This window comes from Dama dama, chromosome 10, assembly GCF_033118175.1.
Source record: "Dama dama isolate Ldn47 chromosome 10, ASM3311817v1, whole genome shotgun sequence".
Lineage (NCBI taxonomy): Eukaryota > Metazoa > Chordata > Mammalia > Artiodactyla > Cervidae > Dama > Dama dama.
In genome coordinates this window covers 11844945-11869692 of record NC_083690.1, presented here as the reverse complement: position 1 = coordinate 11869692, position 24748 = coordinate 11844945, and the positions used below count along the sequence as shown (strand labels likewise).

Sequence of the window (24748 nt, the reverse complement as noted above, 5' to 3'; positions counted from 1 at the left end):
GGTCTTAGTTGTGGCTTGTGAATTCTTAGTTGTGGCACGTGGGATCTAGTTCCCAGACCAGGGATCGAACCCAAGCCCCATGCATTGGGAGTGCAAAGTCTTAGCCACTGCACCACCAGGAAAGTCCCCTCCATTGTCTCTTTCTGAAAATATAAGCAGATGTATACACATCTCCCACACATTCAGAAGCTAGAATTTATATCGTGCACACACAATTCTGCTCGTTAGATTTTGTTTTTGCTGTTTTCTCATAAACCTGTATCCTGGAGATCACTCCTGGGCGGTATTAGGAGAGCATCTTCATTTCTTTTCCCAACCGTTGAGCGCTCTCCTATGTGGACGTCCAGTTTATTCAACCAGTTTCCCCTTGGCGGATGTTCGTACTGTGTCCAGTCTTTGCTGGTTCTTTTAGCGCTGAAACAACAACAAACTTTGTGCCTACATGAATTTGTACTTTGGGGGCAGACTCTTACATACTCTAACCAGATTGGTTTTTTTTTTTTTTTTAAGAAAAAAATCCTTAAGATTTTTAACATTTTAGAGCAGTTTTAGGTTCTAAAAAATTGCAAGAACCTCGTGGGAATTTTAGTTATAACTGTGATACGCGTTACCCAGGAGTTGATGGTGCAATGGGCGTGCGTAGCAGCTGTGCTCATGTGTGGGTGGAGGTGCCACTTGCTGAGGCAGGCAGCAGGGAGGGGCTCTTTCTAACCTTGTGCCTGTGGTTAACAAGTCAGCCGGTGGTGGAGGGAGCAGGAGTCAGGGTGTGGGAACCCAGGCTGAGGTATGCGGGAACGTGCAGACGGCAGCGAAGTCCAATTTTAGCTGATTGGGAGGCTGCAGGCAGTTCTTGGAGAAGGGAACAGAGTGGGTCTGGCTCACCTGTCTCTCCCAACCCTAGCTCCTTCTGAAGGCACCGTCCTCCTCTCCCAGGCAGGAAGCAGGTAGGGGAGGGGACCGATGTCCACCACTGCTGACTGCAGCCTCCTCTGAACCCCGGCTGGGGTAAGTGATACCCCCTCCCCCCCCCCCCCCCCCCCGCAGGCCAGGGGAGGGCAGCCTGAACCTGGCCCAGACCTGGGAGACAGACTGACCTGGGTTCAAACCCCAGCTCTGCTCTGTGGCCTTGGGCAAGCTGCTTAACCTCTCTGAGCCTTAGACTCTTCTGTCCAAAGGGGATGAGGCGGGACCTGCCTCACTATGGGGAGGACACTGTGGGCGTGTGGATGGGAAGTGCCTGACACACAGTAGGTGCTCCCCACTGAGGACCAGCCATCCCTGCTGTGCTTTGAAGGGGCTGGGGCTCAACCATTGGGAGTACTGGTTCCTACCTTTTCTGAGCTGGAGCAGCTAGAGAAACCCACTCACTGGTGGTGATGGAACCCATGGGCCTGAGAGTCAGACAGTGAATGAAAGTCACTCAGTTGTGTCCGACTCTTTGTGACCCCCCTCCACGGACTGTAGCCCTCCAGGCTCCTCCGTCCATGGGATTTCCCAGGTGGGAATACTGGAGTGGGTTGCCATTTCCTCCTCCAAGGGATCTTCCCAACCCAGGGATCAAACCTGGGTCTCCCACACTGTGGGCACATTCTTTACCATCTGAGCCACAAGGGAAGCTGAGAGTCAGAGACAGTTGAGGTTCAAATCCTGGCCTTGCCACTTCCTCTCTAGCTGATGTTTTCTACTCTCTGTTCCTCAGTTTCCCCATCTGTCAAATGGGGATGATGAGACCACCCACCTCACAGCAGTGTCGGGAAGAGGAATTGAGCTCAAATGTTTAAAGTGCTCAGTCCACAGCCGGGCATGCAGTAAGTGCCGACTAAATGTCACAAAGAACCTCGACAGGGGACTGTTGTCTGTGGTCAGCTGCTCAGGTCGGAGCCTGAGGGGCACCAGGGCAGGGGGCAGGGGGTGTGCAGGCTTTGTAGCCCCTGAGCGGGCAGGCACGTGGTCACCGCTAAAAAGATCAAGAAGGGAAAATGTATACACGTCTCTCACACATTCAGAAGCTAGAATATATATCGTGCACACACAATTCTGCTCGTTAGATTTTGTTTTTGCTATTTTCTCGTAAACCTGTATCCTGGAGATCACTCCCGGGTGGTATTAGGAGAGCATCTTCATTTCTTTTCCCAACTGTTGAGTGCTCTCCTATGTGGACGTCCAGTTTATTCAACCAGTTTCCCCTTGGCGGATGTTTGTACTGTGTCCAGTCTTTGCTGGTTCTTTTAGCGCTGCAACAACAACAAGCTTTGTGCGTACATGAATCTGTACTTTGGGGGCAGATTCTTACATACTCTTCAAGAAGGGAAAGTCAGGGGGCTTCCGTGGTGGCTCAGTGGTAAAGAGTCTGCCGGCCAATGCTGTCTGATCCCTGGTGCAGGAAGATCCCACACGCAGTGGAGCCTCTGAGCTCCTGTGCCCCAACTATTGAGCCTGAGCTCTGGAGCCTGGGGTCGAGCCCCATACTGAGTCACAGGAGAGAAATCTCTTGAACTGGCCGGTCCACACCCGGAAGCCACAACTGCTAAGCTCAGGTGCTACAGCTACTGAAGCCTGTGTACCCTACAGCCCATGCTACACAAGAGACGTCCCCGCGATGAGAGCCCATGCACCGCAACTAGGAGTGGTCCCCACTCACCGCAACTAGAGAAAGCCCTAGTGCAGCGATGAAGACCCAACACAGTCCCAAATAAGTAAATGAAATTATATGTTCAAAAAGCAGGGGAACTCAGAACTCTCTTACAAATATAAAATCTTTGAACATATGTCAAAGATTTTTGACTCACAAGTTTATGAGGGAGCTAGTAAGATGTTACAGCCAATTCAAAGGAGGATTAAAAAAGCCCAGACACAGGCAGGCCATGCAAGTGCTGAAATGAATTTGCAAACAGGTGCGAGAAACTGGTCAGTGTGCAAAGGGCAGACATCAATTGTGTCTCTACCGGATGCAGGTCATTTGCATTTCTTTGGAGGAGACTCATTTGCATCACAATCGGTTTGCTACCTCGTGGGAAATACCTTGAAGACTGTGCAAGGCCAAGATGACCCAGGAGGGTGCACTAGGCAAGACACCCTGCCATCTTTTTGCCCAGTTCAAAGCCTTGCATAATTTTACACACACAGACACACACAGAGTCACAATCACTAACAAAGGCAGTCATTCACACACAGCCACATCACACACACAGGCCTCCCTCTGTGTGTGTCTGGGTGTCTCTCTGACTCTCCTTTTGCAGTGAGAGTGATTCAGGCTCCCACCTCCAGCCTTTGCTCCTCCTGCTCAGCACACATCTCCATCAGCCCTCTGCCCACCCACATCTTGCTCATCTCTCAGAGCTTCCAAGCAATGCCTCTCAGCCGGAATCTCTCCTTCCCCTGCACCCCACCCTGTCCCTACTTGCGTCTATCTTCCATGAGCTTCCACACGGGCACCCATATAGGGCAGAAGGAGCCTGGACTCCAGAAACGTTCAGTCTGAGTCCCAGATGTGGCACTTGCCCATCATGTGACTGTGGGCAAGTCACAGCTCTGAACCTCAGTCTCCCTGCTTCATCAAGTGGGATGATGACAGAACCAACCTCATGGGTGGTTTCTGTTTTGTTTTGAAGATTAAATTAGCAGAGGCAAAGAATGCCTGTTTGGCAGAGGGTCTGATACACAGGAGAAGAGGGTGACAGAGGATGAGATGATTGGATGGCATTGCTGATTCAATGGACATGAACTAGGGCAAACTCCGAGAGATGGTGAGGGACAGGGAGGCCTGGCATGCTGCAGTCCATGGGGTCGTAAAGACCTGGGCACAACTTGGCAACTTACCAAGTGGCACACAGGAAGTGCTCAGTACAGGTCAGCTGCTGTGAAAACGGGGCTCCTAATCCCTTGTGAATGGGTGGCCTGCTAAAGGGCTCAGTCAGCAGGTCAGTGGGGGAGGGGCCGCCTTCCAACAGCTGGAATGGAGAGTCTCCTTGCCGCCTCCCCCCACCTGCCCCCCAGACCCGCCCCCACCCAGCTGCTGTCGATCCCCAGAGCTGGGATTAAGCAGAGGCTGCCAGGAACCCCAGCCCCTGGAGGGGTGCGGGGACTGATGGTTGCAGCTGGGCTGAAGTCCCCCCGGGGTTGTGGTGATGGATGGGGGGCTGGTTGGTGGAGGAAGTGGCCGCTCTGGACAACAGCTGGCCAGGCGCTGATGGATGTCACAGGGGAGCAGGGATGGCAGGAGGATTGAAGAGTCTAAGATGCTGAGGGAGGCTAAAGCCCAGCCTCTGGAAAAGCCTGCCTGGGGCTCAGCTAGAAGAGTTAGGGCCAGGGGTGGGGGCCGGGCATTAGAGACCTTGGGCACTGTGTGTCCTGGATACTTTCTCCTAGAAACACTGTCGTGAGGCCAACACCTAAAGAGCCCATGAACTTCAACATCAGACTCTTGTGGTTGAGGCTAGTAGCATCAATAGGAATGTGATCCCAGTCAATCCTTATAACCACTCGGGTAATGATTTACTGTTTTCCCAAGTTTGCCTCTGGAGACACTGAAGCCTAGATGGGGTCAAAGGAGCCAAGATCTGTCTCAGAACAAAGCCTTTGCTAACTCCCAGGAAGCCAAGGGGTCCTCTGAGTAGCACTCAGGAACTCTTCCTTGTGATCACCAGCTCTGAGGTGCTTGTTCAGATCTTTCATTCATTCATTCATGTATTCATTCATCTGTCCACCAAACCCCAGCTGACTTCTTCTTCCATACTGGGCTCTGGCTGGCTGCCAGAGATACCCCAGTACTCAAACACAGCCTCTGACCTCACAGAGCTCAGTCCCCAGGAAGAAATAGACCAAAGGCACACTATCCCAACTCTGGACCTTGCGAGTATGGAGTGGTCAGGGATGGCTTCCTGGAGGAGGTGGACCCTGAGCAGACACCTGAAGGACAAGGGAAAGGAAGAACCCATTCTTCTCTGGGCAGGGCAGTGAGTGGGAAGGAAGGAAGACTTTTCAGTGGTGGAGACAGTTGAGCTGTATCCTGAATGACAAAGAGTAAACAGAGATACAGGCAAGGTTTTCCAGCAGCAAGAAGGATACACACAAAGGCCCAGATGCAGGAATTGCCAGGGGGCAAGGGGTGCAGAAGGTCCCGGTGGATGGTTAGCAGGAGCCTGGGATGGAAAAAGAAATGGTACATGACTGGATCAGAGACAAGACAGGGTCCAGGTCTAAAAGGCTTTTTTTTTTTTTTTTGGTGATACAGTTGACATAAAATGTATAGCTTCAGGTATGCAACAATGATTTGATATGTGTATATACTGTAAAATGACATCACAAGTTTAGTTAACATTCATTACCTTGCAGTTTTTATTTGTTGTGATGAGAACTTTAAAGATCTCCCCTCTTAGCAACTTTCAAATATATAATAGTACATTACTGTTAACTGTATACTGTTAACTGTATAGTGTTACTGTTAACTGTAACATTATATTCACAGGACTTATTTATCTCATGACCGGAACTTTGTGGCTTTTGACCCCCTCCCCCCATTTCATGCCTTCCCATCCCTACCCCCTGACCTCTGGCAGTCACCAAGCTGTTTTCTGTATTTGGCTTTTTTAGATTGCACATATAAAGTGAGATCACACCATTTTTTCCCTTTCTTTGTCTGACTTGTTTTGCTTAGCATAATGTCCTCAAGGTCCATCCATGTTGTAATAAATGACAGGGTTTCATATGACTGAATAATATTCCATTGTATATATATACCACATTATCTCTATCCATTCATCCATCAGTGGACACTTAGGTTGTTTGCATATCGCTATTATAAGTAACTCTGCAATGAACGTGCAGATATCTTTTTAAGATAGTGGTTTAATTTCCATAGGATACATACCCAGGAGTGGAATTGGTGGATCCTATGGTATATCTAATATTTTGAGGCACCTCCATGCTGCTCTCCATAGTGGCTGGACCAAGTTGTGTTCCCACACTACACACCCGAGTTCCCTTTCCTCCACACCCTCGCCAGCACTCGTTGTTTGGTTGCTCAGCGTCCAACTCTGCGACCCCATGGACTGCGGCACGCCAGGCTTCCGGGTCCTTCGCCAGTACTTGTTATCTCTTGTCTTTTTGTTAACAGCCATTCTGACAGGTATGAGGAAGGAGGTTTTGATTACCGTGAAGGGTGTGACTTTATCCTGAGGCTGACAGAGGACCACTGACTATGGCAAGCAGGAGAGTGACTCATGAGATCTGTATTTTTAGAAAGAGAACCCGGGCTGCCATTGGGAGGGTGGATTAAAGTGGGGCCTGGGAGGGCACAGGGAGGCCTGAGCAGTGATTCAGGAGAGACGCTGAGGGTCCAGACGGGGCAGGGATGGGTGGTGGACATTCAGCACTGAGGATGCAGAGTGGACAAGGCTGGAGCAAATAATTTCCTGGGCAAATGTTACCACAGAGAGACATAGATGTTCTCCTCACCTGTTTATATGCCTTTTATAAATGACAAAGCATTGGGTTAAGTTTTGAGGGGGTCAGTGGCACATTGTGTCTCCATTAGCAGGTGGTACAGCCGCGATGGAAACCCCGGAGTACCCCTTTAGAAACCTAATTCTGGTCCCCTTCTGAGTGGCTTTCAACCGAGTTGCCCTTCCATGAATGATCTGTAGGGGGAGACAGAGAGCACGGGACGTGCCCCCGAGGCCGAGAGGCACCCAGCCAGAAGGGGGCGCTGCGGTCACGGGCGACCGGGCCACCGGCATCCGGGTGCAGGCGCAGCGCAGGACTGAGCCTCCTGGACGTGGGGGGAATCAGCTCTTACCCGCCGTTTACAGAGGAGGAACCCCACGGCCAGAGAGCAGGAAAGGGTCTCCCAAGGGGTGAATCAGCGTCTCAGGATACCGCCTAGTCCACTGCTCCCGCCTGGAAACCTGAACTACGTTTCCCAGATCTGAGAGCACCAGAGGAAGCTTGGAGGTCAAGAGTGGGGTCCGGGACCCCCAGACTTTCCCTTAGGAGTAGGAACCCCCGGTTTCACCGACACCCAGTCCAGTCCCGCTGGCAGGCCGGGGAGTGATGGAGACGAGCCTCCGGATGTGGTCCACGGAGTAAGCCAAGACTCCGTGAAAGAAACGTCCAGGCTTCTCCCAGTGGGTGGGCGCCCACGAGGCCTTTTACAGAAAGGGCGGTGAAGGAGGGGCGAAACAAGGTGGCAGGCACCCTTCAAGCCTGGGCATCCTGTGGTTCATCTCCCCCCTTTTCCGTTTTCTAACTCAGGGTTTCCAGAACGGCAGCTGCTGAAGGTCCTTTCCTGGCCTGTCTCTCGCTGGTGTGTGGGACCCCGGGGTAGAGGAAAGGGATCAAGACTGGTGTAAATGCCCCGCTCTGTGGCCTGGGTTTCTTCCTGCTGGTCAGCAGTTAGCTTTAGCGAGCCCAGCGCAGAGGTGGGAAGGGAGGTGAGAAGCCAGTGGGTTCAAACCCTGCAGATGCCACTCAACAGCATGTGACCTGGGGCTCCATGCCCCTCTCTCAGCCTCGTCTGTAAAGTGGGGAGACTGAATCCCCTTTTGTGAGAAAGCTGCCTCTCGTGTGAAAATGTCCCCGCACGGGCCTGGCACACAGAGGGGGCTCTGTCTCTCTCTGGCAAACCCTTTGGGCCAGTTACAGTATGCAGAGGTGAAGCCAGGATCAGGGCTCTGGGTAGAGGAAGACAATAGAATGGGAAAGACTGGAGATCTCTTCAGGAAAACGAGAGATAACAAGGGAACATTTCATGCAAAGATGAGCACAATAAAGGACAGAAATGGTATAGACCCAACGGAAGCAGAGATGTTAAGAAGAGGTGGCAGGAATACACAGAAGAACTGTACAAAAAAGCTTTTAATGACCCGGACAACCATGATGGAGGGATCACTTACCTAGAGCCAGACATCCTGGAATGCGAAGTCAGGTGGGCCTTAGGAAGCATCACTACGAACAAAGCTAGTGGATGTGATGGAATTCCAATTGAGCTATTTCAAATCCTAAAAGATGATGTTGTTAAAGTGCTATACTTAATATGTCAGCAAATTTGGAAAACTCAACAGTGGCCACAGGACTGAAAAAGGTCAGTTTTCATTCCAATCCCTAAGAAAGGCAATGCCAAAGAATGCTCAGACTACCCCACAATTGCACTCATCTCACATGCTCAAAATGCTTCAAGCCAGCCTTCAACAGTATGTAAACCTAGAACTTCCAGATGTATAAGTTGGATTTAGAAAAGGCAGAGGAACCAGAGATCAAATTGCCAACATCAGTTGGATCATAGAAAAAACAAGAGAATTTCAGAAAACATCTACTTCTGCTTCATTGACTATGCCAAAGCCTTTGACTATAGATCATAACAAACTGGAAAATTCTTAAAGAGATGGGAATACCAGACCACCTTACCTGCCTCTTGAGAAAGCTATATGCAGGTCAAGAAGCAACAGTTAGAATGGGACATGGAACAATGGACTGGTTCAAAATTGGGAAAAGAGTACGTCAAGGCTATGTGCTGTTATTCTGTTTATTTAACTTATATGCAGAGTGCATCATGTGAAATGCCAGGCTGGTTGAAGCTCAAGCTGGAATCAAGATTTCTGGGAGAAATATCAATAACCTCAGATATGCAGATGACACCACCCTTATGGCAGAAAGCAAAGAAGAACTAAAGAGCCTCTTGATGAAAGTGAAAAAGGAGAGTGAAAAAGCTGGCTTAAAACTCAACAGTCAGAAAACGAAGATTATGGCATCCGGTCCCATCACTTCCTGGCAAATAAATGGGGAAAAAGGGAAACAGTGACAGACTTTATTTTCTTGGCCTCCAAAATCACTGCAGACGGTGACTGCATCCATGAAATTAAAAGATGCTCCTTGGAAGAAAAGCTATGACCAACCTAGACAGCGTATTAAAAAGTAGAGATATCATTTTGGAACAAAGGTCTGTCTAGTCAAAGCTATGGTTTTTCCAGTAGTCATGTATAGATATGAGAGTTGGACTATAAAAGAGGGCTGAGCGCTGAAGAACTGATACTTTTGAACTGTGGTGCTGGAGAAGACTCTTGGATAGCACGGAGATCAAACCAGTCAGTACTAAAGGAAATCAACCCTGAATGTTCATTGACAGGACTGATGGTGAAGCTGAAGCTCCAGTACTTTGGCCACCTGATGCAGAGAGCTGACTCACTGGAAAAGACTCCGATGCTAGGAAAGATTGAAGGCAGGCGGAGAAGGGGATGACAGAGGATGAGATGGTTGGATGGCATCACCAATTCAATGGACATGAATTTGAGCAAACTCTGGGAGATAGTGAAAGACAGGGAAGCCTGGCATGCTGAAGTTCATGGAATTGCAAAGAGTCAGACAGGACTGAGTGACTGAACAACAACAAAATATCAGAGAGATGAATTTCCCACACAAAAGAATTTCAGATAATTCACTTCAATCAGCCTGGTTTTCAAGGTCACCACCAACAGTGATATGTCATCTTGAGGGCTTGTACCCTTGATACGATTGTTGACAATGCCCTTTGACCTCTATGGTCTTCCTCCCTAAACACAGACTACATTCTTCTTTTTTTTGGAAGTGGGGCATGGGGCTTGCAGGATCTTAGTTCCCCAGCCAGGGATCGAAGCTGTGCCCCCTGCAGTGGAAGCAGGGAATCTTAACTACTGAGTGGACAGAGAAGTCATGAGGAGACAATCAGACAAACCCTGTTGAGGGATTTGACAATTATTCCTGGAAAGAATCAAGGTGATCAAAACCTCAGGAAAGTCTGAAGAATTGTCATAGCCCAGAGCAACCTACATGTAATGTGATAGCCCAGATGGGCTTCTGGAACAGAAAAAGACTTTAAACTAAGGAAATTAGAATAAAGCACAGAATTTAGTAAATAAAAATGTATTAATAACAGGGGAAGCTGAATATGAGTTCCCTGTGCTACTTTCACAATTTTTCTCTAAGTTCAAAACTAAAATTTCAAGTTGATTTTAAAAATTTAAGGATGGGCATGAGTTGGCTGTTTTTTTCTTTTTCTTTTGCCACATGGACCTGGTGGCCTGGGGAACTTTCCCAATGGAGGATCGGACCCATGTCCCCCTGCCATAGAAGCACAAAATCTTAACCACTGGACCACCAAGGAAGCCGAGATGGCTGATTTTTTATTTTGATTAATGAAGACATTAAAAATCTCACAACCACTTCCACTCCCCCATTGTTTCATAAAAGAAAGGAAGACCTTCTTCTCCGAATGGACAAGAGTTGAGACGGAGTAAGTCCAGATTAATAAAGAATTCAGACTCTGTTTATTTCTTGTTTTGCCAAGGACCCATGAGAAGTTGGGCCTGGAGAATAAGGGTAAAGTGAGAAATGGTAAAAGAAAATCACAGCTGAGAATACGAGATGCTGGACAAAAGCTGGAATGTGACTTTAGTGTAAGGTACTGGGGGGTGGGCAGTGATGGATGGCAGGGCTGGCAGGCGATGGGGCTTCTGGGCCAGTAGGGTGACCAGCTGTCCCGCCCAGCTGGGGCCAAGGGGTTTCCCAGGCCCTGTACCTTTAGCTTTAAAACTGAGACTGTGTGTGCTCAGTGGCTCAGTTGTGTCTAACTCTTTTGTGGCCCCATGGACTGTAGCCCACCAGGCTTCTCTGTCCACGGGATTCTCCAGGCAAGAATACTGGAGTGGGTTACCACTCCAGTGGATCTTCCCAACCCAGGGATTGAACCCGCATCTCTTGCATCTCCTGCATTCTTTACCACTAGTGCATCCCGGTCCTGGTGTTTAAAAAGTTGTACTTTTGTTTTAGTTTTGAAAGACTTGTTAGCCAAAGAAACCACTCCACTCATGACACACAATTTCAATTCTTTATAGAAGATTTTTGACTTGATTTCAACATACACTCATTAAAAGAAAATAAATAAAATGATAGAGGTAACTGCACATACATCGTCAAATTGGGCCCAGTAGCATCCAGTAGAATTAAACAGCGCTGTCCCTTGTTAACAGTAATCTGGAGTACCAACTGGGAAAGGGTCCGGGGCAGTGTATCCACTCCATGCATGAGACTTCACATTTCCAGGGGCTTCCACTTATAATTCCAGGCTACAAACTCATGTCATTATCAGTTTGTGAGCAAAAATGCAGCTCTGGTTTTACTTTAACCTTTTTACAGTGCTGTTTGTTTCACCTTGTGAGTTAATAAAGCAGAAGTAGATGTTTTTCTGGAACTCTCTTGGTTTTTTGATGATCCAACGGATGCTGGCAATTTGATCTCTGGTTCCTCTGCCTTTCTAAACCCAGCTTGAACATCTGGTAGTTCTCGGTTCACATATGTTGAAGTCTGGCTTGGAGAATTTTGAGCATTACTTTGCTGATATGTGAGATGAGTGCATTTGTGCAGTAGTTTGAACATTCTTTGGCATTGTCTTTCTTTGGGATTGGTATGAAAATTGACCTTTTCCAGTTCTGTGACCATTGCTGAGCTTTCCAAATTTGCTGGCTTATTGAGTGCAGCACTTTCACAGCATCATCTTTTAGGATTTGAAATAGCTCAGTTGGAATTCCATCACATCCACTAGCTTTGTTTGTAGTGATGCTTCCTAAGGCCCACTTGACTTCGCATTCCAGGATGTCTGGCTCTAGGTGAGTGATCACATCATCATGGTTGTCCGGGTCATTAAGAGCTTTTTTGTATAGTTCTGTGTATTCCTGCCACCTCTTAGTATCTTCTGCTGCTGTTAAGTCCATACCATTTCTGTCCTTTACTGTGCTCATATTTGCATGAAATGTTCCCTTGTTATCTCTCATTTTCTTGAAGAGATCTCTAGTCTTTCCCATTCTGTTGTTTTCCTCTATTTCTTTGCACCAATCACTGAGGAAAGCTTTCTTATATCTCCTCGCTATTCTTTGGAACTCTGCATTCAGATGAGTATATCTTTCCGTCTCTCCTTTGTCTTTCGCTTCTCTTCTTTTCACAGCTATTTGTAAGGCCTCCTCAGAAAACCATTTTGCCGTTTTGCATTTCTTTTTCTTTGGGATGGTCTTGATCACCGCCTCCTGTACAACGTCATGAACCTCTGCCCATAGTTCTTCAGGCACTCTGGTGTATCAGATCGAATCCCTCGAATCTATTTGTCACTTCCACTGTATAATTGTAAGGGATTTGATTTAGGTTATACCTGAATGGCCTAGTGGTTTTCCCTACTTTCTTCAATTTAAGTCTGAATTTTGCGATAAGGAGTCCATGATCTGAGCCATAGTCAGCTCCCGGTCTCATTTTTGCTGACTGTATAGAGCTTCTCCATCTTTGGAATCTGATTTCAGTATTGACCATCTGGTGATGTCCATGTGTAGAGTCTTCTCTTGTGTTGTTGGAAGAGGGTGTTTGCTATGATCAGTGTGTTCTCTTGGCAAAACTCTGTTAGCCTTTGCCTGCTTCATTTTGTACTCCAAGGCCAAACTTGCCTATTACTCCAGATATCTCTTGACTTCCTACTTTTGCATTCCAGTCCCCTATGATGAAAAGGACGTATTTTTTTGGTGTTAGTTCTAGAAAGTCTTGTAGGCCTTCATAGAACCGTTCATCTTCAGCTTCTTCGGCATTAGTGGTTGGGGCATAGACTTGGTTTACTGTGATATTGAATGGTTTGCCTCGGAAAAAAACAGAGATCATTCTGTTGTTTTTAATTGCACCCAAGTACTGCATTTTGGACTCTTTTGTTGACTATGAGGGCTACTCCATTTCTTCTAAGGGATTCCTGCCCACAGTAGTAGATATAATGGTCATCTGAGTTAAATTCACCCATTCCAGTCCATTTAGTTTGCTGATTCCTAGAATGTCAACGTTCACTCTTGCCATCTCCTGTTTGATCACTTCCAATTTGCCTTAATTCATGGGCCTAACAACCTATGCAATTGTTCTTTACAGCATCAAACTTTTCTTCCCTCACCAGTCACATCCACAGCTGGGTGTTATTTTCACTTTGGCTCTGTCTCTTCATTCTTCTGGAGTTATTTCTCCCTCTTCTCCAGTAGCATATTGGGCACCTACCAACCTGGGGGGTTCATCTTTCAGTGTCCTATCTTTTTGCCTTTTCATGCTGTTCGTGGGGTTCTCAAGGCAAGAGTACTGAAGTTGTTTGTCATTCCCTTCTCCAGTGGACCACGTTTTGTCAGAACTCTCCACTGTGACCCGTCTGTCTTGGGTGGCCCTACACAGCATGGCTCATAGTTTCATGGAGTTAGACAAAGCTGTGGTCCATGTGATCAGTTGGTTAGTTTTCTGTGATTGTGGTTTTCATTATGTCTACCCTCTGATGGATAAGGATAAGAAGCTTATGGAAGCTTCCTGATGGGAGACTGACTGGGGGGGAAACTGGGTCTTGTTCTGATGGGCAGGGCCATGCTCTTTTCAGTTCAGTCCAGTTCAGTTGCTCAGTCGTGTCCGACTCTTTGCAACCCTGTGGACTGCAGCACGCCAGGCCTCCCTGTCCGTCATCAACTCCTGGAGCTTGCTCAAACTCATGTCCATCGAGTCGGTGATGCCATCCAACCATCTTATCCTCTGTCATCCCCTTCTCCTCCTGCCTTCAGTCTTTCCCAGCATCAGGGTCTTTTCCAGTTAGTCAGTTCTTCGCATCAGGTGGCCAAAGTATTGGAGCTTTAGCTTCAGGATCAGTCTTTCCAGTGAATATTCAGGACTGATTTCCTTTAGGATTGACTGGTTTGATCTTGCAGTCCAAGGGACTCTCAAGAGTCTTCTCCAACACCACAGTTGTAAAGCATCAATTCTTTGGCGCTCAGTTTTCTTTATGGTTCAATTCTCACATGCATACATGGCTACTGGAAAAACCATAGCTGTGATTAGACAGACCTTTGTTGACAAAGCAACGTCTCTGTTTTTTAATATGCTGCCTAGGTTTGTCATAGTTTTTCTTCCAAGGAGCAAGTGACTTTTAATTTCATGGCTGTAGTTCCTTGGTGGCTCAGACAGTAAAGCGTTTGCCTGCTATGCGGGAGACCTGGGTTTTATCCCTGGGTCAGGAAGATCCCCTGGAGAAGGGAATGGCAACCCACTCCAGTATTCTTGCCTGGAAAATTCCATGGATGGAGGAGCCTGGTGGGCTACAGTCTGTGGGGTTGTAAAGAGTCGGACATAACTGAACAACTTTACTTTCATTTTCACTTTCACTTTGCAGTCACCATCTGCAGTGATTTTGGAGCCCAAGAAAATTAAGTCTGTCACTGTTTCCATTGTTTCCCCATCTATTTGCCCTGAAGTGATGGGACCGCATGCCATGATCTTCGTTTTTTGAATGTTGAGCTTTAAGCCAACTTTTTCACTCTCCTCTTTCACTTTCGTCAAGAGGCTCTTTGGTTCCTCTTCACTCTTTGCTATAAGGGTGGTGTCATTTGCATACCTGAGGTTATTGATATTTTCATGCTCAGTAAATCTTTAATCCAATTTTCTGTTGATGGATGGGGCTGTGTTCCCTCCCTGTTGTTTGACCTGAGACCAAACTTTGGTAGGGGTAATGAAGATAATGGCCACCTTCTTCAAAAGATCTTGTGCATGCACTGTTCTATTCAATGCCTCTGACCCTGCAGCAGGCCACTGTTGGCCCACACCTCCACTGGAGACTCCTGGACACTCACAAGCAAGTCTGGGTCAGTCTCTTGTGGGGTCACTGCTCCTTCCTCCTGAGTTCTGGTGCATGCAAGGTTTTGTTTCTGCCGTCCAAGAGTCTGTTTCCCCAGTCCTGTGTAAGTTCTGTAATGAGGACCCACAGTCCAAAAAGAAAAAAGCCTCATCCAGGGAACTTCCCTGATGGTCCAGTGGCTAAGACTCTGTGCTCCCAATGCAGGGGGCCTTGGTTCAATCCCTGATCAGGGAACCAGACTCCACATGCTGCAACTAACGATCCTGTGTACATCAACTAAAAAAAAAAAAAAAAATCCCGTGTTCTGCAGCTAAGACCCGGTGCAACCAAGTAAATAAGTGTTTTTTAAACAGTTTCACCCAGGAGGGGTGCAGCCAGGCCTGAGGGGTCTCATTGCTCCTCCCTGGTGAGGCGCTTGTCCCTTGGGGTCAACTCAGGAAGGGAGAGGAAGCCACAGCCCCAAGTCCTCGGGGCGTGACTCCAGGTGGCCTTGCTCTGTTCTGTCTGCCATTTTATCGCCCATCAGAAATCCTGTTCTGGTCTAGTGTTAAGAGCAGGGTCTTGGGAGCCAGCCAGAGCTGTGCCTCAGTTTCTTTGTACCATTGAGATAATACTAGTGCCTCATGAGTCGATTGTGAAGCTTCGGTGAGTGACTATAGAATAGGGTCTGGCATGTGAGAAGCCTGTGTGAGAAGTCCTGGGATTATTCTTAGAGTTTCTTGCCCATGTGTTTATCAGGGATCTCCGAATATGAATGAAGACCCCAAGGTTCTTTCCCATATGACCCAGCACTTCTGCTCCTAGGCGTGGACCCCAAAGAAGCAGAAACACACAGAAATTTGAACAGGGATGTTCACAGCGGATTATTCATCATACCAAACAGAAGGACCAACCCAGATGTCTGTCAGCTGGATGAATTGACAAACAAAATGTGGGGTATCTGTACCATGAAGTGCTACCAGTCAATAAAAAGAAATAAAGTATTTTTTTTATTGAAGTATAGCTGATTTACAGTGTTGTGTTCCAGATGAACAGCCAAGTCAGTCAGTTATACATATATATGTCTGTTCTTTTGCGGTTTCTTTTGCATTGTAGGTTATTGCAAAATATTGAGTACAGTTCCCAGTGCTATACAGTAGACCCCTGTTGGTTATCTATTTTATATATGGTGGTGTGTATATGTTAATCCCAAACTCCCAATTTATCCCCCTCCCCAAGGAGTGAAGTACTGATATTGGAACTGATCGGTGTCATTTCAGGGGGGCTCTGAAGAGCTCTGGTACCCCAGTCCTTTATGTCTCACTGCAGAGAAGAAGTCAGCGAGAGCAAAGTGGTAGATAAGTGATTTATTAGAATAGCTTGCGAGGCTTACAAGTGGGTGGGCGAGAAGTGCTGCGCCCTGAGAACTTACTGGGTTACAGTTTTATAATCAAAGGAAAAGTGGGCAGGGGGAGAAGACCTTCTTTGTCTTTCTCGAGTAAACATGCTTCCATCATCAACTCTTCCTCCACGTCGGACAAAGGAGTTTTCTTGTTCCCTACATGGTCAAGCTGGGTCCACAAAGTATTATTTTCTTCTGTGTGTGCAGAGAGCATGTCTCAGGGATCATTAAATTACTGAGCTCACTGCCCAGGATGTGGGTCTCATGCCACCATTGTTTTATTGTTTTGGGTGCTTGTTTTGTGCTTCTGTTGATGGTTTTGTTGCTAAGCAAGCCTGCTTGGTTTTATGGTTAAGCAAACCTGTTTTCTCAAGTAATCATTAACTTTACAGGGGTCTCCCGTATTTTTCTACTTACAGTCACCTAGTGGGATTAACTAATTAATCACCTATTTTGTCCCTTCAGGTCCTTGCTGGTTATCTATTTTATATATGGTGGTGTGTATATGTTAATTCTAAACTCCTAATTATCCCCCTCCCCAAGAACTGAAGTACTGATATGTGCTACAATGTAGGTGAACCTTGACACCCTGATCCTAAAGATACAAGAGGCCCTAATATACAAGATACCACTCATGGGAAATGTCCAAAATAGGCAAATCTGTAGAGACCGAAAGATTAGTGGGTCCTCTTGGACTGCAAGGAGATCAAACCAGTCAATTTTAAAGGAAATCAATCTTGAGTATTCACTGGAAGGACTGATGCTGAAGCTGAAACTCCAATCCTTTGGCCACCTGATGCAAAGAACTAACTCAGTGGAAAAGACCCTCATGCTGGGAAAGATTGAAAGCAGGAGGAGAAGGGGATGACAGAGGATGAGATGGTTGCATAGCATCACCGACTGGATGAACATGAGTTTGAGGAAACTCTGGGAGTTGGTGATGGACAGGGAGGCCTAGTGTGCTGCAGTCCATGGGGTTGCAAAGAGTTGGACACGACTGAGCGACTGAACTGAACTAAACTGAGGCTGTGGGGAGCAGAATGAGGAACAGGAAAGTGATAATAAAAGGTACAGAGTTTCTTTTTGAGCTGATGAAAATGTTCTAAAATTGACTGTGTGATGGTTGCACAACTTTGAATATACTAAAAATTATTGAAATGTTCACTTTAAATGGGTGAACTGTATGGTATGTGAATTAAAAAAAAAATTGGCCTCATCGTGGGATCTTAGTTTCCTAACCAGGGATCAAACCCCGGCCCCCTGCAATGGAAGCATGAAGTATTAACCACTGGACCACTGGGGAATTCCCGGGTATGTGAATTACATCTTGATAAAGCTGTTGGGTGCGGGGGAGGGGGGAAGGATTCTAAAACTTTCAGCTGAGCCAGATCCAGTTTTGAGTATTTCTTTAAAGGTCACACACTTGGCCTCCAGGGGGCTGTGTTAAGCTGGTGAGAAGAGGCATTTTTCTTCCTCTTCTGGTCCACAGTTAACTCAGATTTCTCTGTCTGCCTCGCTCACATCAGACATCAGCATTTCACCTGTACGTCGCCTGCTTTCTCACGCTCGCCTGGTTGTCTGGGTCCCTTGGCTGTGTCCCTGCCTGCCTCCAGGCTGGCTGTCCGTCTGCCCATCCTTTAGCCTCAGTCCCTCATTCCAGCTCCCGATTACTCTTTCAAAGGGGCTTCTGGGGATGGGGCATCGGGCAGGGCCAAGGCAGGGGGTCGTGCATGAGAACAGAGTGACCAGGTACACGGGTGCTGGGGGAGCCAGAGGCCTGGGAAGGCAGGGGCGTGGCTGCAGCCCCGTGTCCTTGACTGAGTGTGGGTCAGCCCGCCTGCTCCTGCCCAGCTGTGCGGAGGCCAAGAGGTGAGGATGAAGGAGGCAGGCAGGTGCAGAGCGAAGCCTGTGGGCCCTGAAGGTGCTTGGGTTCAAGTCCCACTCCTGCCAGCTGTGGACTCTGGGTAAATGGTCTCCTTTATACAAGCCTCAGTTTCCTCCTCTGTAAAAGGGGGCGAATAGCACATAGCTTGTGAGTTTCTTGTATAAAAAAAAAAAAACCCTAAAGGCAGCAACATGTTTCTTGGCGTGGGCTGGAATGTTTCTTGGTGTGGGCTGTGTGGATTGGGATCAGCTGGAATGCTGCAGGGGAGGCCCAGGAGTTCCAGCCCCTGGGTAATTCTGGCTGGCTGTGTGACCCTGGGCAAAGCCCTCAACTTCTCTGAGCCCTGCTCAACGATAACAGTTCTGCCCATTTCATGCGGGTGAGATGGAGATAACAGTTCTGCCCATTTCATGTGGATGCAGGTGAGGACTCAGGACAATAGGCGCCTCGTGGGCCTAGGTATCAAGACCTGGTTCCCTCCCTCCATGCGAGACATCGGTCAGGCTGCCCACACCAAGCTGGGTCCCTCCTCTCTGGGCTTGCTTCTTCCTTCCTCCTCAGCAGTATCTTCCCCATGAGCCAATGTGAATACAGCCAAGCTCTGTGGATTGGAGCAACGGGCCGGGATGAGCTTGGGATGGACATCATGGATCATGCTTGCCAGTGACGCCATTCCACCCCCTGGGTATGACTCAGCCGTTAGGATATGATTTCCCATCCCGTGGAGGGTCCTTGCACCCTCCCAGAGGGACCATCCCGACCCGCCCATCCCACCATTGGATGAAAAGACCTTTCAGCTAGCCCCTACCCCAGTGCTCAGGGGAGACTGTAGTCGTGATGAAGGGCAGTGATTTGTGGAACCTCCAGTCGCCTGTGTCATCAGGGCTGGTGGCACATCGGAGAGGAAGTCATCCAGAGCTCTGTCTGCATGCATGTGGCCCATTTGTCCTCATGAAATGTTTCATAGTAATAACCCCAATCTGGCTCCACCACCCACAGTGTATCTGACCTGTGATGTCACCGCATCTCCCCTTCAGTTTCCCAGGCTGTAGAACAAGTGCCGGAAGAGATCCATTTTTTCCTTCACTGATTCCCGCATTCGGTCATTCTGCAAACAAGTGTTGAATCACCTGCCAGGTGTACCTGCCGGGAGACCCAGCTGTGGACACCTGGTGAGGTCCTGGCCCTCACAGCTGGGCCATTCCAGCGGGGGGACAGTCAACAGACAAGCAGGTACAAACTGATAAACTGCAGGGGCCCGTAGTGGGGAGAACTCCCTGCTGGGACCGGGGGCGGGGGAAGGAGACGGATGGGTGTGGGCAGGAGCGGGTGGGTGACCAAAGCTGGGGCTCCTGAGACAGCCCAAGGAGTTTGCGCTTCATGCTCAAGCTCCTGGGGATCACACCACAGGACCTCCAGCTAGGGAGGGCATGATCGAATCCGCCCAGGAAACCATCTCTGACCTCCCAGACATCTGCGGTCCTGTCCACTGTGTGGGGCTCTGGATGCACATGCTCATTATGATAGTTAAATAGCGTTGAGCTCTTACTGTGTGCCAGGGCCATGGTACGCCCTGATATATGTATGTTAAAAAAAATATATATGTGTGTTTTGATGAAAAAAAAAAAATCACTTTGGGAGCTCTCTGGTGGTCTAGTGGTTAAGATTTGGGCTTTCACTGCCAGGGCCCATGTTCAGTCCCTGGTCCAGGGAGATCCCACAAGCCATTCGATGTGGCCAAAATAAATAAATAAAAACTAAAGCTAAAAAAATCACGATGGGGACTTCCCCGGTGATCCAGTGGCTAAGACTCTTCGCTCCCAAAGCAGGGGACCCCAGTTCCATCCCTGGTCAGAGGACTAGATCCCACATGCCACAACTAAGCCTTGGTGCAGCCAAAAATAAAAATTAAAGAAAATCACTTTGATCTCAAATGATTCTATGAGATAGGCCTATCGTTATCCCCATTTTACAGATGGGGAAACTGGGGCATAGAGAGGCCAAGTGACTTGCACCATGTGATGCAAGTTGGTAGTGAGGGGAGGGGTTGGAGAGAAAGCAGCTGACGTCAGAGACGCTTAGGACTGCGGAGGAAGCACTGGCTGCTAGACTGGGGCGTCTGGCCGGGTGACTGGTGGGTGGTGACGCCCTGAGGATGTGGGGCACCTGAGGGAGGAGCAGCGCTCCTGGGCAGAGGCTCTGGTGAGCGGTGTGACACCCTCCCTGGTAGGAACTGGTTTATTGGGTTTCTGGTGCTTCCTCAAAGAGGCAGCGCAGAGTGGTTGTCGAGCATATGGGTCCTGAGCTGTGTGACTTTGGACCACTTACTTAACCTCTCTGTCCCTTCGTCTTATCATCGAATTAGGAAACATAATGACAGCTCCTCCCTGAAGGGCGCCTAGGGATGAAAGGAGATGAGCTTTGTCTGGTGCCGGCACCTGGAACGTGCTCAAAATATGTTAACAAGGACGAGAAGGGCTCAGCCCTGGAGAGGTGAGCAGTACGAGACAGCCAGTCCAGCAAGGACCTCGCAGTACGTTGCTGATGCTAGTGACAGGTGGGCCAGCCTGGCCCCACCTCCCGGGTACCCCCCGCCCGGGCTGCCTTTGGGGTAGGTGTCCAGGGGGCATGGACCCTGACGTAGCTAGATGCCACGCTCTGGCGGAGGACGGAGCCGCTGTCTACTCTGGCAGACTCCTCTCCAGGTCTCTTTACTCTGGAGCAGAGCCCAGAGTGACCAAACCTCATGCCTGCCCCAGTCAGGGCTGGTGCCACGGCCTACACAGAAAGGTCAGGCGACTGTCACGTGGGGCCTCATGTTTTTCTGATGACTGTCTTGTTGGGGCAGAGTCATCTGGAAACAAGAAAGTCCTGGTCAGAAACCACGTGATTCTCAAAGGAGGGGAGGGCAGGGATCCAGCTGGGACACCCCAGTTCCTGGGAACTCTTGTGGGGTCCAGGCACCCCTTCCAAAATTATGTTTTGTATTGAATTTACTTCTGGATTTATTTCTGTTGACTTAAGACCGGATATTTCTTCTAAAAATATTTTTATTATATAAAGATTTTATTTTACTTCCAAATGTCTTAAACACTAATTTGACATCATTATTTCCCAGAGGTATGAACCACAAGAAAAATGGAAAAAGCAGGTACGCTGCCAAAGATAAGCAAAGGGAAACAATTACGCCCTTCGTGGCGTATCCATGTCTAGTCAGCCAGTGAATTTTTTTTTTTTTTCTAGTGTATATCCATGTCTAGTTGGCCAGTGAGAGAAAAAAGTAATTCTAGAAGCATAAGAGAAATGCATGTGTCTTGGTAAAGTCAGAATTTTCTAAGTGGGCACTTCCGACTTAAGCAGCAGAAACATAACTAATGTAGCCGCATATGTCTTCTTAATTTTCTTGTAGCTGCACTTTTAAAAAAGTAAAAAGAAAAAAAAAAGTAAAAAGAAGCAGGGGAAATCAGTTTTATCTATATTTTATTTAATTCAACATATCCAAAGTATTAACATTTCAACATGTAATCAGTATTTTTAAATATTCCAGAGCTATTTTCCATCCTCTCTCTCCCCGCCCCCCCCTTTTTTTTCTGATACGAAGTCTTCAAAATCAGGTATATATTGTACAGCACATCTCGGATCTGACCAGCCATATTTCAACCGCTCAGTGCCATAGGCGGCCTGTGGGCATCACGTTGGCAATACAGCCTAGACACTGAACTTTCCTTCTAGGGAAAATGTGATTTTTTCCCCCTTTATGTGCAGTTACTGAAGACTTGCATTGTGTGTCTGCGTTTTATGCCTCTTTCTTTCTGTATGGCTGCGCTAGGTCTTCGTTGTTCCGCGCAGCCTTCCTCTAGTTGCGGGGAGCTGGGGCTATTCTTAGTTGCTCGGCTCGGGCTTCTCTTTGCAGTGGGTTCTCTTGCTGCAGGGCACAGGCTCTGCAGTGCGGGCTCAGTAGTTGTGGCTCCGTAGTTGCTCCGCAGCATGTAGAATCTTCCAGACCCATGATCAAACCCGTGTCCCCTGTTTTGGCAGGTGGATTCCTATCCACCGTACTACCAGCACCAGGAAAGTCCTTACACTTCTTTTGTCCATTTTCTTCCCTATATAATTTGACGTTGATAAAAGGACTCAATGATAAACATGAGCTTTAAGATGTATCTTTCTTGGCTCAGACTTTGAATGTCTTTTGTCTTTCTCAGGTTCATCCTTTTCTCTCTTTTAGAAATCTTTCCCCCAACATTTTATTGTGAAAATATTCAAACATATAGAAAAGTTGAAAGATTTGTGCAGAGAATACCCCATACTGATCACCCAGATAACATTTTGTTATATCCATCCATCCATCCCTTGATCCATTCATTCCTTCATCCCTTTCTCCATCTCTTCATCTCTTCATCTATCTCTCCATCCATTCATAACTCTATATAGCCATTTTTGGGGGGATAAATTTCAAAATAACTTGCAAAGATCCTAACATCGGTCTTCCCAGGTGATGTAATGGTAAAGAATCCACCTGCCAATACAGGAGACGCAAGAGATGTGGGTTCAATCCCTGGGTCAGGAAGATTCCCTGGAGCAGGAAATGACAACTTGCCCCAGTATTCTTGCTTGGGAAATTCCATGGACAGAGGAGACTGTTGGGGTATAGCCCATGGGGCCACAGAGAGTCAGACATGACTGATCACATCCACAAACATTCAGAAGAGTCTTTTCCCATGCAACTCCCCACCCCCCCCAGGTTACAAAAGAAGTCAGCTGTGTCATATATACATGTGACAGTCTTGGGATATGAAAATATTTGTGGCTCTTCTTGGTGATGAAGTCATAGGTCCATGGATGTTGCTACATCAGGAATTGAAGACAGACACTAAATTTCAGTTACAGGCTAGTGAAAACAAAACTGTAATTTTTCTCCTATAGGTACTCTGAATTTGAGGACTGCTACTGAGTTCTTATTTCATAAAACCCAAATCCTGCTGTTACCATGTTAAGGCAAACGCTCCCCATGGCAAATTCTTCCTGAGCTCTTGTTATATGCATTGTCTCATTTCATCCTTACAGTACCCTCATAAAGATAAAACTATCTACTAGGAGATAGTAGATATCTATCTACTAGTAGTAGATATCTATCTATCTACACTTCCGATACCAAATATGTGAATATTTTTTCCTCCACACCAGCCAATTCTCCAATTCTCTGGACACCGGGTATCCTATAATTTAATTTGATTCTGACACTACTTACCTGGAGTTGGGTATCGAATCCCACAGGTTTAGGGCTCAGTCCCACAGACTGCTGGGAGTCCTGATCCCACACCCTGGGCAGGGCAAGGTGTTAGGTCAGACAGACAGAAACCAGTCCGTATGCCTGTGTGTCTCTTTGCATGTGAGGTTTTGTTTGGGGTTGTATGTCTCTCTAAAGAAGGCTGAGTGTCAAAGAACTGATGCTTTCGAACTGTGGTGCTGGAGAAGACTCTTGAGAGTCCCTTGGACTGCAACGAGATGAAAGCAGTCAATCCTAAAGGAAATCAACCCTGAATATTCACCAGGAGGACTAATGCTGAAGCTGAAGCTCCAATACTTTGTCCACCTGATGTGAAGAGCTGACTCATTGGAAAATGCCCTGATGCTGGGAAAGATTGAAGGTGGAGGAGAAGGGGGTGGCAGAGGATGAGATGGTTGGATGGCATCACCGACTTGATGGACATGAGTTTGAGCAAGCTCTGGGAGTCGGTGATGGACGGGGAGACCTGGCGTGCTGCAGTGCATGGAGTTGCAAAGAGTCAGATACAACTTAGCAACACAACCCTTCGCCTCCTCAGAGCAGTCTCTCAGAGCTATCTGAACTGCTGTCTGCCTGGCTGCAGTCCTCATTTTGGTCCAAATAAAACTTAACTGGCAACTCTTACATTGTGCATTTAAAAAAAATCAACGTATCGTAATCAGCAGACATCTGTGTAGTCCTTCCCGTGAATGGGTTTCTGAGTGCTTACATGTTCCATGAGTTAGTCTTTCTAATAGCCCTTTGAAGGACTTCCCGGGTGGCCCAGTGGTTAAGACTCCATGCTCCCAATGCAGGTACCATGGGTTTAATCCCTGGTTGGACACCGGAGCAGTGTGGCCTCCCCCACCGCCCCAAAGAAACAGCCCTTTGCGCTGGGAATGAATAGTATCTCAATAATCAGTTGAGGAAACAGACTTAGAGGGGTTGAGTGACTTGCCCAAGGTTGCAGTGGTGGGCTTTGAACCCAGGCTTGGGGTACTTGAGGTCAGCCCCCAGGCTTCACCAGCTCCTGTGCACGGGGTCGCGGGTTCCCCTTGTCCATAAGGATGGATGCCCTCTGGGAACGTGGCATCCTCTTGTGTCCCATCTCAGCATCGGGAAGGGGGTTGCCTGGGCCCCTGCTTGTGTGGTCAGGCATGTGTGTGGGGATGTCTGTGGTTCCTGTGTGTGTGTGGAGCAGGGCGTGGAGAGGGATACACAACTGCGTATGCACGTGTGATGTGGGCTGACAGCCGGCCGTGGCGGCCCCATGAGGGTTCATTCTGGCTCCGTCCTTTCCTGTCTAAGAGCGAATCTCCAGGAATGGGATTCCCAGAGACTGCCCTGGGCCTCCCTGCCCTCTAGCCCCAGACCCCAGAGGGCCTTTGTTTCCTTCACTGGGGACCCAGGGTGGGAGGGCCGCTGTGGGAATTCCTGCAGAATTCTAGGCATTCAGGCTTTGTCGGGAGGGCGGGGGAGGTGCATGGAAAACTCTGACCCCCAGCGTGGTCACTCGGGTGGGTGGTGGAGGGGGGGCCGGACTCTGTGATCTTGAGGGAG

At 48.0% G+C, this 24748-nt stretch overlaps 1 long non-coding RNA gene across 2 annotated transcripts; it reads left to right on the top strand.

The window, feature by feature from the left end:
* Window positions 1-727: 727 nt before the first annotated feature.
* LOC133063452 (uncharacterized) lies at window positions 728-23833 on the top strand. Of its 2 annotated transcripts, XR_009694410.1 has the most exons (4): window positions 728-1005; window positions 18957-19152; window positions 20285-20412; window positions 22846-23833. It is a non-coding gene; the product is annotated as an uncharacterized LOC133063452 (long non-coding RNA). The 2 variants fall into 2 exon arrangements; XR_009694409.1 differs by lacking the exon at window positions 22846-23833 and having other exon boundaries at window positions 20285-20993.
* Window positions 23834-24748: the final 915 nt, after the last annotated feature.